This window comes from Protopterus annectens, chromosome 8.part0 (genome assembly GCF_019279795.1).
Source record: "Protopterus annectens isolate FY-2018-M chromosome 8.part0, PAN1.0, whole genome shotgun sequence".
In the NCBI taxonomy this organism is placed as follows: domain Eukaryota; kingdom Metazoa; phylum Chordata; order Ceratodontiformes; family Protopteridae; genus Protopterus; species Protopterus annectens.
The window spans coordinates 1482723715-1482738819 of record NC_056741.1 but is presented as its reverse complement, the minus strand read 5'-3'; the positions used below and the strand labels follow the sequence as shown (position 1 = coordinate 1482738819).

The following is a 15105-nucleotide window of genomic DNA, read 5'->3' as shown; positions in this document are numbered from 1 at the left end:
CCTCTAGAATTGTACAAGGTATTCAAGACATTGCTTAATTATGGCATTCGATAAAGTAAGCCAAACCTCTCACTTCTGGAGTACGTTCATTGCATGGATACACTCCAGCATTTTGTTTACTGCTGCCCCTGCCCTACCACACCTCCCCTGTTTGGTCATTCCAGATGTAATAAAGACCAACAGATCCATTCCAGTCCTTACATAATCCTGAATAATCACCAGTAAGTTAGCTAATATGTAAATAAAAATAACTTGTACCTGACAATATTTCATTTTGAATGTTAGTTTGGAATAATGTGTCAATAATATACAACCCGGTTTATAAAAACATTGCCTAAAATATGAAGAAACAGCATGGTAGTTGAAGAATTAAATGCCTCAATGAACAAACAAAAATTCAAATGGCTAAAACAAAGAGGTCACAAAAACAGCTACTAGGGAGTAAAATGATGCTTTAATAAAAGAAAATAAGAACTGTTAGTGCTTTTGTGTCTCTTCAAGACACTTCATCAGACATATTTAATTTCAGTATCAATGCATGAGCCCATCTATACCCCAGTAGTGGATTAGAGATGATAAAGCTTTGCATTATTGATTTGTTTGAAAGCTCATCACACTTAGTAACCTTATTAGCATAATCGTGATAAAAAGCAAGGTTTTCATTATGTGGCATTTTGTTTTATAGTGCTCAGTATGTAATACCAATGCACATGGATCTCTGAGTGTGCTAACATGTAGGGGAAGTGAAAACAGGCAGGATTACTGGTAATACAGTCAATGTTCAAAGGAAAATGGCTGACATACACACTGTCACACAATGGTGCATTATGTATGGTATCACTGCCCTTGCCAAGACAGAGACATAACACTATGTGGATGGACTAAAGACTCACCATGAAAGAGCATGGGGGACAGGCAGGGCAGGTTGCAGTAATGGAATTTATGCAATCAGCCAGGGGGCAGGGCACAGACAGGGCAGGTTTCCATCCTGTGGATGGTGTTTCCTAGCAGGTCACAAAGAACAGTGTGGCTGTCTTTGTATCACTTTATAGACACATAAAGAGTAGTATAGGCTAATGGGGATGCTAGACATGCAGTACAAAAGGCATGCCCTGCGTGGTTGGCATAGTTGAAAGTTTAAGCACATGTGGATCACATCCCCAGAACTGCCACACTATGACAGTATCAAAACAATTGCCTCATAACACAACTGACCTATTACTGCTTCAATACAATGTAAGCACCTTGAAAACATCACACTGCAGGAGACTGAGGAGCTCCTGCACCCCCCACCAAACCACCACACACACACACACACACACACACACACACACACACACACACACACACACACACACACACACACACAAACTGTCTATGAGAATCCTGATCAGGATTAAAGTCCTAACCGTGGATGCTCACTTGGATATGACCAACACTCATCTGACACTACTGTAGGTATTCCCACTCAGATATCAAACTCATTGTCCCTAGGTTCAGCACTAGCTGACTCCCTTTTAATTGTGCAGCAACTAATGCTTACCAATGCCTAATAGAATACTAGATGACATCCATCTATGAGAAGCACACAGCTTGACATTCCAGCATGCTACATATTCCCCTGGACCACATGCCTCCAGAACTGACAGTGCATGTTTGCATGGCACACACAGCCAGTATTCCATCTCTGGAATCCTCAGTAAATCATCCGAAGACATGAACTATGACACCCCACAATCTCTATGCATGTAAGTGCTAAACACAACTATCATTCATTACCTTTCCTTCTACAAAGCATTGCTAACCTGCTACTAATATTCCTGTCTGTACAAAGGAGAATTCTCATATTCTCATATTAGTTTGTTAAATGTTATTTATCCTGTAAGTAATTCACAATTGTTATGTACTGTTACTTTCTGTTTTTTGTTATGTTGTGGAGCTTTTCTCCTCCGCTGAAGAGGGGTCTCTACTCAGTTGTACTAACCTGGTTAATAAATGTCAAATAAATAAATGTTGAAGACTGTGTCCTGCCCAGCTCATCTGGTTAATTTTCGTATGGTCATATATGACACACATAGTGACCAGTCAGTGCATTATTATGTGCAATCAGAATGTGTCAATGTATAAATTAGTTTTGTTGTATGACTGTGCTATTTTGGCCCACAGTTATGGAATGGATTAAACCTGTTTGCTAATGTCACAAAGTATTGCACCAATCTCAACGTGCAACAGCTGGGATGCGTGGCTGTACCTTTGCTGCTAGCACAAGCCATCTCAGCCTGCAACAGCTGTGGTGCCTGGCTCTACTTATGTTGCTAGGACATGCCAGATCAGCCTGTGACAGCTGTGATGCAAAGCTATACCTCTGCTGCTAGCATATGCCATCTCAGCTTGCAATAGCTGGGATTGCCTGGCTGTGTACCTCTGCTACTAGCACAAGCCAGATCAGCCTGCAACAGCTGTGACACCCAGCTCAACCTCTGCTGCAAGCACAGGCCATCTCAGCCTGCAACAGCTGTGACACCTGGCTCTACGTCTGCTGCTAGCACAAGTCATCTCAGCCTGCAACAGCTGTGACACTCAGCTATATGTCTGCTGCAAGCACATCAGCTCACCCTGCAGCAGCTGTGACATCCAGCTCTACTTCTGCTGCTAGGACAAGCCATTTCAGCCTGCAACAGCTGTGACACATGGCTCTAATTCTGCTGCTAGCACAAGAATTTTCAGCTTACAACAGCTGTGACACCCAGCTCTAGTTCTGCTCCTAAGACAAGCCAGCTGAGCATGCAACAGCTGTAACATCAAGTTCTATTTCTGCTGCTAGGACAAGCCAGCTCAGCATGCAACAGCTGTGACACCCAGCTCTACATTTGCTACTAGTACAAGCCATCTCAGCCTGCAACAGCTGTGACACCCAGTTCTATGTCTGCTGCTACGACAAGCCAGCTCAGCCTGTAGCAGATGTGATGCCCAGCTTTACCTCTGCTGCTACCGCAAGTATGTCAGCCAGTGCTACAGTCTCTCCTTCCTCTAACTCCTTTTGTATCTCTGTGTTGTTAAGTATGGTGCACACTACTCTTGCACTAAGTCTCTGACTTATACTACATGCATCACCCGATGTATCCAGCAGTGGAAACAGGACATCAGCACTCAAAACACGTGGTTGACTATGTCCCATATTGTAGTCATGTATGGCTGCAGGTGGAGGCCATCACCCGGGGCTCTAAGGCAATTAAAGCACCAAATGCAACACTCAACAAATACCAATCAGGAGACATGTAATGGGGGGTATTATCATCATACCATGAAAGTCCATGTCAGGGTGACATGCAATGGGAGGTTATTATCACCCAATGATGAGGTCCGATCAGGAGACACGTAATGGGGAGGTGTTATCATCACTCCATGAAAATCCATGCCAGGGTGACACATAATGGGGGGTATTATATCATTAATAGTTATTTCCTACCTATTTTTATGCAAGTGTTCTAAATGGCCTTTAGAACTGGCAAAGTGTACCTCTATCCATATCTCTTAACCTGCAGTAGTTTAAAATAGGTACAAAGGCCCATGACAAGTATTTACCTCTGCATGAATGCACTCTTTTCCTTGCTATCATAATCCTGCTGTAGGGTATAAGCGGAGATCATAAATACTGCCATATCTTTACACTGGAGTCTGATTACTATGAGTATGTTACTAACTTATATATTATCCTTTACTGTCTTCTGAAGTATCTCCACAATTCTCACACCATTTCTACTCTGTCCTCCCCTGAGTAGTAGACTCTGGATCCCACCATCTTGAGTCCTGGGTACAGGTGATATCCAGCCTTCTCCTTGCCATCATATCCACTTACAAGCACCATCCTGTCTGTAAATACATCCAGCCAAACATCTGGACATCTAATTAGCATAGAATTTGATTATGAAACAGTACATCACTCGTACCAATTCAAATACAAATGTGGGATACTACCCATAAACATATTTAAAAATCAAAGTGACCAAAATGATGGAAACATAAACACATCATCAAAGAAAACAATGTAAAAACAGGAGACTTTAATGAACTGCATTGGAAAATTGAGCAGGGGAGAAGTAATGTGTGAAAAATCTTTTTGTAAAGTATTGATGCTACAAGTACATTGGCTATGTATTATAGTTTTCTATGTGCTAGACAGTTTCAAAAATCATGTATAATGAGAGGGATGCAGAAAATTGAATGAAATGTTAAATCAAGCTTGAAAATAGGGACAGACCTCCGAAAATAGGTACATCATGTTTAAGGATAAACCAGGTCTAAAAATATGTACGTTCCTTCAAAGTAGACACAATTGAGATGTCTTCATCTACCCACTGGACAACTGTGAAAAGTCCCACATTAAAATGCTGCTACAGGTTTCTTGTGTGCCAGATGCGAGAATCATAGTTACTGCCTGGGTGGTATACAGATAAATTATACATAATATCCCCTGCACTGAACACCACCTAACAGTTGATGGGAGGGAACCCTTCTCATAGATATACCGGATTCCATATAGAGAAGCTGACACCTTTATAGGTAGGTGCAGCCAGAGGTCAATAGTAAAATGTTACAAATTCTTCCTGTGTCCACCCAGAGAAATTATATTTTGTGACAATGTGTAGTACTTTAGCAGAAAAGATTTAGAATGCTATTAAAAGGCATTGGCATATTTTATTGTCTGATAGTAAATTGAATTCTGTTCTATCTCAGACTCCGTTTATCTCCTGTCTAGTAAGACCTAACTTAAAAGCTAAATTAGTAAGTTCTAGATTTGATTCTGTGAAGCACAGTTACAGATGTGGCAGTGTTATATGAACTAGACCATGGAGTGTCTGGCTAGAGGCACTACCTGGTGTTTTTCTAAAGGGAGCTTTCATGTTCATGGATGCTTGTCTTGTAAATCTATTATGGGTTATTTATGTAGTCACTTGTTCTTGCAGTTTGTTTTACATAGAAAAGACACACAGAATGGTGAAAATAGGAATTATGGAACACAAAAAATTGGAGGAATAAAAATTTTTGAAAATGCTGTTGTTGACCATGAGGGGAGTAAACATTGTGGGGATGTTACTATTTTAAAATTGTATATTATGAAACAGGTATGAGTTACATCTGAATGTAGTCAGCAATATTTTCTAGACGTGTAAGATAAAATGGAAATAGTGCTCATTTTACAGTTTAATACATTACAGCCTATTTCACAGAGAGTAACTTTTAAATGTGGATAGTATAATTCCTTTTGAATTTGATTATTCATGTGATTGGTTATGTGATCCAATTGTTCTACGTGATTTTGTAATTTATACTCAATTGTCTTTTTGTAACTTTAACCTTTGAAGGACTATTAGCCCAAGACACTAGTTACTTTTTAATAAAGTTTTTTTGCAGCATTTTATTTATTGAGATATAATTCAATTATTGTTTATGGTTAGGTGCAGTTAGTGGACCTCACCGGAAAGAACTATGTGATAGAATGTCCAATTAGTTCTAGTTATCTTCCCTGATGTCTGTGGAAATTAAATGCACTTCTCCAAATGCATTAACATGATACCTCAGAAATAATGCAAGATTTGTGAGGCCAAGGCCTTCAAAACTCTGAGTAGGACATTGAAATTTAGCAAGTAAGGTTTATGCTACACGTCAAATGGCATAGACAGTCTGCCTATCCCCCCATGTGAGGCAGCACATATCTTCTATGTCCCATATGATGTCCCTGTCAACATGACAATAGGCTATTATGTCTGAGTTGTGGAGGTCATGGCATATCAGACACAGCCAGACTCACTTAAGATGTGTAGCTCAATAACATTCAAATTCATGGACACTATCCCCCGGATTCATGAAGCTCGGCGCAAGGCCGGTGTAAGGCCTGCGCCGGCCGTGCGGCATATAAATGGTGTAGTAGCGCCATAGGCATATTAATGAAGGTGCGCCGCTACCACATCCACGTGCATAGGACACGTGCGCGAGTGCATGGGGCATTACTAAGCTGCGCCCGGAGGCGTGTCAATGTCGGCTGGTGATGAGCAACCTAAACTGCTGAATATTATAGCCTGCCTGCAATAGTAATCGCACCTATCAGTGTCAGTGGATAATGAAACGTATGCAAAGCATGCAAGACAGTTCCCGGCCACACAAAATGGAGAACCAAACAGAAATGCACGCAACATAATATGAGTTTCCGTCCATGGAACAAATGATATTTAAAATCGTGTGTCCGTAATGTACTGCACTGTCAGAAGTTATACCCAGTGGAAGTGAAGCGCATCATGTCAGCGCGCCGCCAATACACACGTCTAGTCCCATGGGTATGGTCACCAGCAGTCCCACAGTGGTAGTGATAGTACACAGCAGGGCAGTTGTGGCTATATAACAACCGTAAAGAAACCTGACAGTCCAAATTGTATACCAAACACACACAAACATATGTATATTAAAATGTGCTATACACATGAACAGGAACGTAATCGTCATATACACATAGGATGCTATATGCAGAACCGGGATATCCAAAAGTATAACCCATGCATGCAAATGCAATATGCAACAATCCCTGTATAGCACATAACCCGCACCCATGTCCGAATGTCCACCAAATCCAGCTACCAGCCTTGCGCATCCGTACACCTACACATAGCGAGTATTCCCCATATGTAGTAGGAAGTACCATCCTAGGCAGTGTCCGGACTGCAAATATGTATCCCACGTTCGTAAAAATCCCATCACAGGTACGTAAATCCAAATGCCCGTGCGTTAATGTTACGGCAAAATGTGTGTACATCCCGCATGGGATAAGTAACCTGTTGAAACCTCAGAGTTGTTTACACGCCACGGTGTCCATTACTGTACACATCTGGACAAAACATGTATGTGTAGTCATGGTACTGTTCAGTTTCTACACAGACATGCAAATCATACTATGCAGGATGGAATAGCTGTCCACCATGCAGGTCACCCCACTAGGGTTGCCACCTGTTCAGATGGCCAAGGTGGGACATCCCTTGTAGAAATGTGAGAATTTGCAGGATAAAACATACCCCTGGCCAATGCAAAGGACAGAATTACACGTGCATGCCAAGATAAAGGCTTATGCCATAGCATTTGAATAGCTTATGCTATCCCAAATAATAGTTATCTGTACCAGATACAAAATACCTGTATCATGCAACTAGTACAGAAAATAAGAAATATATTATTGTCTTAAAATCACAGGACATTTGCCATGTCCTAGGTGTCATCGCAGGTGACAACTGTCCAAATTGGGACCTCCCCTCGCAAAGAGGAACAAGTAGTAATCCTACTCCCCACTGAATTATCGACAGTATATATTCAACTCAATCACGTACCGACAACACCTCTCAACCTATTACAGCAACAAAACCTGGACAAAGCCTAAAAGGATGGGAGGACAAATAGGGACAGATGTAATTACTGCTCTCACAAGCTTCGAAAGTTCAATGAATAATAGTATGTACATAAGCAGGAAATGTTGTGAAGGATGTGGCGTAGTCCCCAGTATTACAGAGGTCCGTACATATATACTGTAACAAACTGTCACATATGTTACTGCATACCCGTAGTTAATTCATAGTTAAGTCATGTGCAAAATAATAACCCTCGTAAGAATGAATACAGGAAATAGTCAAATGTGAATGGGAACACCACTCACCGTGGATTATGTATCGTAACCACCCCCACCCATATTATGTATTGCCAACATCATAAGCTGCTGACAGGTGCCCAAACACCAGTGTCTGTAAACACAGATTAAATGTTTAAAATGGACAAACCCTGTCCATGTGCTTTGTCTGACATTTGAACATGGTCAGGGCAGTTCCGTTCACCAGGCGGACAAGCCTAAACCCAGATCACCACATGAACACCCTGACAATTAAAGACCTGTATGTGTCAGGACTATAAGCCTTTGGGTTCTGAATATCCCTGCAGTGATGAAATATGCAGCTTGGGTCCAGAGCAGTTGGGAATAGGGAATGTGTAACATGTAGTACCGCATTTTTGCCAGCAGGAGAATGGATGCCTGTGATGTAAGTGAAGCGGTGAGGCATATGTTAATGTAGCTATGTACTATGGGTATGCATATAAATGAGTCAGAACACCAAACGTATAGTGGTTACAGCATCCGGCCAACGTGAATGCAGTCCCGGTTGAACAATGACTACAGCACATATAATGTGAAAGTGTAATGAATGCGTCTGTGCTGTACAGACAGTTAAATATGTAAAGGTGAACGTGTGTTTCGCAAACGTCCGTTAACCGGATTACAGATAATTACTGGTACTGTCACAAGTAATAAAGCCCACGTAAGCACAAAGACTTAGTAAACATATGTAACCCACAATAAGGATATGCATGCGCCTGCGTGTAACCCACAATAAGGAAATGCAAGTGCGCCTGTGCGTGTGTGATCCGCTCACAGCATAGTAAATGAATGCTATTTCCCCCACGTTAGTTATACATGGCTCAAACCTGTTCACCTCGTAAAGTATGAAACCGGACAAAGCCATGCAAACTACCGGTACAAATAGGGACAAACCCCAGATATGTGCCAGAACAAACATAGAAAGTGGATAGAATAACAGGTGTGTCAGTAGCATGGATTCTCCGAAGGGTATGCAGTCGTAACCTGAACTGCTTGCCAGAATTCCCCACCGTAAGTCTCAAATGCAATGCCACTACATTGCCAGACACAGGTTTATGTAAAACACAGCGAAGATAAAGGGGCAACCAGCTGTACACTCTGCGACAATCTGTATAGTGGAAAGGTATGGTATGGATATAGATATATGTGTATACACATAATCCACAGACGTAAACCAAAGCAAGTTATGAAATGAGGATTGTACATGTATATATCTATACACAACAGACTTATGTCCCGTAGATATGACATATGTACATAAATAGGCGACGTTATATCTAATATGGGTAGACAAACAGACATGCAGGAAAGGTGAATAAACCGCAGCATTCCAAACCATTGGCCAGAAAGTGACAGTCCAGCAAGTTCTACACTTTAAACATGCAGATAGGTGTCCATTGCAGAACTCCAAAAATTGATTCTTATGTAGTGTCAACTGACATTGACGCAAAAGAAGTGACCGCACCAAATACGAAATAACTGTACATGCAACAGTATCAGGTGCAAGGGTGATGACACATGTGTCGATAGAATGTATGACGTAAGAACTGATATCCAGAGAGTGGGGAGTGCATATAAGTGTCTCCACACTTCAGTACCGCACACATTAAACATGTGTAATGAGTACTGTAGAGGGTTGTCAGGTATGGGAATCATGGGTATGCAGAAATGGGCCTAGGTGTTGTTTGGCAGAGATTTGAGGTCCGCCCGTGGGAGTGATGTGGGTATAGCACACTCCTATATTCTCAATAATGGGGCAAACCATCCACTGGATATTGCGGAAACCATTTTGGCAATATGTAAGGCCCTATATCAGTGTCATGTAGGCGATTATCATGGATGGACATGGATACGACCAAGATGGTACCCGTAACTGGCAAATTGTCAGAATAACACAGCTGCACTAAGGCATAGTACATGAAATACAAATAGGGACTATATTAGATATACCCCAGACAAAGTCAGAACATTAATAAATCCAAAACAGCAAAAAACCAAAAAATCCACAGTCCACGGTAAAGCAAGACGAAACTACAGCAAAATAGCGTATACACTTTAATTATCCGCTTTCGTACCAAAACTTCATCAGAATGAATTCAATAAAATCCACTTCCTTCTTAAATAATGATGCCAAAGTCAGGTGATCAATTAAACAATAAAAATTCAATTGTTACATAAATTCAACTATTATAAAACTTAGTAAAATTACTTTAAACAACCAAACACTTCATTAAAAACAAATATTAACAATTATCAGTTGTGTTTTAAAGCAAAATGAGTAAAAATAGCCACTTCATCTTTCTTTATGTTGAGTTTACGCTGTTTTAAAAAACACTTAACATTAACTGTCTCATTAAGACCTGGGGCTGTGTCAGATTTTAATTTAATCTGCCAAAAAGTTTCCCTTTGTAAGAGATAATTTTTGAAATCCCCCTCCCTCCCATCTTTGTACCCCACTTCCAAAATAGAGAACAAAAATTTGCTGAAGGAGGGACAAATCAAGGAATGCTTAAAAAGAGCATTCCTGTCGTCCTTGGACTTAATGGAATATAAATGTTCTCTAATATGGGTCTTCAACTCCCTAGTGGTCATCCCAATATAGAATGCCTCACACGAGGAACATAGGGCAATGTAAATGACACCGCTCGTGCTGCAATTTACATATCCAGGGACTGTCAAAGTTCTATTGGAAGTACATACAGATACATAGGGACCCATGGAAATAAATCTACAGAAATTACACTGGTTACACCTATACATTCCCCTCTTCTGGGACACTAAATGGGGAGTTCTGTTCTGCTGACCTTCCAGAATTCGTCTTAAATTAAAGCTGTTCTTTTGAACAAACTTTGGTTTTTGTCCCAAAATACGAAAAATTTCAGAATTTCCTTTTATAATCTTCCAATTTTGATTTATAATATTTTGAATATTATAACTGTCAGAACTCATTTCTAATGAGCAAATCAGATTAGTATTCACATCCCTATCTGTATCAATTTTAATTAAACTATAGGAGTCAGCCAATTTTAAATTTAATAAAGGAAAATATTTACCCTCTCTTTTAGACCAAATTTCATTAAAAGTATTGACAAGAGTTGCCTGGTCATAACCTCTATCAACAAATAAAGAGGTGATAAAGCTAAACTCTTTGACCAAATCCGCATCCTTAGAGGTCATACGGCTTGCACGGATAAATTGCCCTCTCGGTATATTATTTTTCATATATTTTGGGTGACCACTTCTGTAGTGTAAGTACCCATTATTAAATGTTCTTTTACGAAAAATACTACTATGTAGTCTATTCTCATCAAAATCCCATTTAAGGGAAACGTCCAAAAAATTGACATCTAACCCCATTGTTCCCATAGTAAATTTTAAATAATGGGAAAAAGAATTAATATCAATAAGAACTTTGTCAACAGTAAAACTGTCACCTTCAATAATAAAAAATAGGTCATCCATAAACCGACAAAAAAAGGAAATAGTATATTTACTAGTTAGAACGGGAAGAAATTGCTTCTCCCACCATGACATAACCATGTTGGCATAAGCCGGGGCTGCCGATGACCCCATGGCTACCCCTCTTTTTTGTCTGTAATATGTTTTTTCGAATAAGAAGAAATTATTCTCCAAAATTACTTCCAATAATCTACAAACTAACGAGACCATGTCATTAGAAAAGTTCGGACAACTATTAGATAAAAAATTCCGAATGGCTTCTACCCCATCTGAATGGGGAATACATGTGAATAAAGAAACCACATCTACTGTAAACATAATTTGCTTACTAGGATTCAAACCTTGTGTAGTAAGTAAATGATTTATTCGTTTTAAAAAATGCCACGAATCCCAAATAAAGGATTCCTGTACAGAAACAATTGGTCCCAAAACTGCATCCAAAAACAAAGCCAGTCCTTCAGTGACTGAATGAGATGCCGCCACAATAGGCCTAAAAGGTGGATCTAAGGTCGATTTATGGACCTTGGGGATCCCAAATAGGACCCCAATTCTTGGATACTCATTAATACAGAATTCATATAATTCAAAACTTATTTCCCCATCCATAAGAGCATCATACAGATATGACTGAATCAAAAGAAAACAATGTTTGATCTCAAGTAAAGAAACTATTTCGTATTCCTCCTTGTTATTTAACAAATCTTGCATCCCCTTAATATATGATTCCTTTCTCATTATAACTATGTTGTTACCTTTATCACTTTTCATAAAGCGAAAATTATTCGTCATTGACTGTAAATTTTTAATAGCCTGTCCCTCTCTATTAGTCAAATTATTCGAACATTTAGGACCATATTTCAATAACTTCTCCACTTCCTGAATACAGGTCTCCTCAAAAATCTTTAAAGTATGTTGCAGTTTAGGACAGTAAACAGATGGTTTAACAAATGTACGATCAGAAATGGACAAATCATTCATTAAATAATGTAAATTCAGTTTACGAGAATATTTCTTAATATCTATAACAGCTCTAACATAATTAGCTCTTGTTTGGGGGACAAAATTAAGCCCCAATTTCAAAACGTCCATTTCATCACTAGTAAACACATAATCAGTCAAATTAATGATACTGAAATGGTCGTTCACAATATTTAAGTTTCCTCCCCCGATGACTGGGAACCCAGGAATGTACGGCTCCTGGTAAACACCGTCTTGGAGGTAGTTTGATGTTTCCGACTGGAAAAAGAACCAGATGTTAGCAAAGGGACTAAATTCCCTGTCCCAGAACCATTCCCTCCAGTCTTCGTACTATTTTTAATTACAACATCCCCTTCAGCCAATGGTATAGAATTTTCAACAGTCCCTAGAGAAGGTACTTCAACTGGAACTGTTGCATTAGTTGACAAATTTTCAGCAGGTAATTTATTTACCATTTGGTCACATTCATGAACCTTAAAGGGGTCTGAAAGTTCAACTGCCACAGCAGCATAGTTCCTATTTAAATTAAGGGCCCGTTGACCTACAGGTTTTACCAATGTCCCACCTCCTTCTTTTCTGACTCCTTGGCCATAATTGTTAAAGGCCTTATAAGGTTTATTTGAAATGCCAAAATTAGTAAAGGCTGAGTCATTTTTATAGGAATCCAAGTCCCGCAACAGTTTGGAATGTTTTCTACTAATATTGTCCAAGGAAAATTCTTCCGTTTCCTTTGAAACGGAGATTATAAACTCAGAAAACTCTTGTTCACTTAAGTTCTGCTTAAAAAATGTCTCTATCTCAGAAATTTCATTTCTAAGCATATCCTTTTTAGTTATGTTGTTGTCAAATAGCAGTTTTACAAAACGTAACCCTGCTTCGTTAAAGAAGGTTGTCAAAGTTCTAAAAAAGGGGTCGCCAGCTTGCACTCCATTAGGGCATTTAAAAAATCGTAGCCCTTTTGGGACTATATTAAGTTCGAGACAGCGGGCAAAATAACAATTCTCGATATGTAAAGCATCATACCTTTTCAAAAGTTTTAATAATTGCCCCCGTTTCTTGTTAAAATCCTCATTATGAAGTGGATTGGAAATTCCTTCGACATCACCCAGTTCGTTAAACGGATTTACCGCACGGTCGAAAAACTGCTGGAATGTCGCCCGACCAATGATGCGTTGTTGATTCGAAACTGCTGAGTTAGGTTGTCGAATGGTTCCGACGGTATTCACCTCAACTTCCGGATCTTTAATAAAGCCAACTGGACTTGAAGCTCGGATGGTCATCTCTGGATCGTTAGCCTTTGTGACCAAAAATTTCAATGAGTTCTTAATCTCCGTCAAAGTAGCTAACAACAACATATTTAAACTCCCTGAATCAGATGAAGGAGTCGCATGAACACTTAGATTCAATAAAGGATCGTCGATAGCCTCAGCCATGGAAATGCACAAAACTAATAAATCCAAAACAGCAAAAAAACAAAAAATCCACAGTCCACGGTAAAGCAAGACGAAACTACAGCAAAATAGCGTATACACTTTAATTATCCGCTTTCGTACCAAAACTTCATCAGAATGAATTCAATAAAATCCACTTCCTTTTTAAATAATGATGCCAAAGTCAGGTGATCAATTAAACAATAAAAATGAAGTTTTGGTACGAAAGCGGATAATTAAAGTGTATACGGTATTTTGCTGTAGTTTCGTCTTGCTTTACCGTGGAAAGTCAGAACATTGTGAGAATACTGGCGTACCCATGAATACGGATGTTATGAGTGTTACTAATCATGTAATGGAAATGTCAGTCACTATTATCCACCGCACAGTTCGTAATGCCTTGTCAGCAATTTACCAGAAAGGCACATCACTATGACAAATGTAACAAGGGCAAAGGTCAAACGTCAGGGCGTTTACCCATAATGTGTACAGGTTAGGGGTATGAAGGTAACCTGTTCAAAATACATGTACAGAACTAGTGATACTAGGTGGACAGGTGAGAAGAAAGACATCAGGACAAATGAGAAAACATGTACAAGTCACACACGTGTACTCCGACAAATGTGAATGACAACGTATGCCCTGTGAATGTCAATGTGGAAGGTTAATAGACACAAAAGTAATGTGTCCCTCAGGGTGCCATGCAGTGTCACCGTAACAATGTCCAGTCCCCCAGACACGTACGTGAGCTCTGCCACTGACGGAAAGCGCAAATACCGATGCACACATACGGTACATGATAGACCAATTAGTGTGGATAAGCAGCTGTTGGCCTGTGTGAGGAATACAACTGTCTGGGTGGGTGTGTCCTGCAATATAAATGTAATGGCATGTGGCCTGTGATGCCGCCATACAGTGTGTATTGGTGTCAGAAAGTTGATATTTTGTATCAGACACATACTCCGCAACTGTACAGATTTACGCAGAATGTGCAGAGTTCTGCCTCATATGTTTGGTGTGTTCCACGTAACAACAGTAGCATTCTGGCACTTTCATGATAACTGAAGACATGAAATAATGACAAACATGTGAGTAAGACACCAAATCCGACAGAAAAGCCATACTAATGCAAAACCTATTATTGTGTCAACTATCTACGTTTGTAAGAGCAACATGTCAATACTGCCCCTATGTGTCCCACTATCAGATAAGGCCTTGTCCAGCATCTTGCTCTAGGAGGTGGAGTGGTATGAACAGAAACAGATACATGTGTGAGGAAACAGCAATATCGACTGCAAGATAACGCAGAAGGTATGAAATGCGCTGCAGTAGGACGTGCAGTACTGTCCGCAGGTATGTGCTGACATGTCAAATGACACAGCAGTCTACATGAAGAACCTATAGGGCTGTCACCTTTACAAATGATGATAGTGGGACATACCCACAGACATGCACACAGCACAAATAGACATACACACATCAAAACTAGGCCATGATACATGAAGCCTCCGGCGTGTAAGAGTACAGTGAGAGTACAGCAAGGATAGATGT

The 15105-nt window shown here is 39.9% G+C and overlaps 1 protein-coding gene across 1 annotated transcript in view; it reads left to right on the top strand.

The window, feature by feature from the left end:
- The window catches only part of DRD2 (dopamine receptor D2), a 1643650-nt gene that overhangs the window by 772780 nt on the left and 855765 nt on the right, over window positions 1-15105 (top strand). The gene's annotated exons all lie outside the window — the stretch shown is intronic.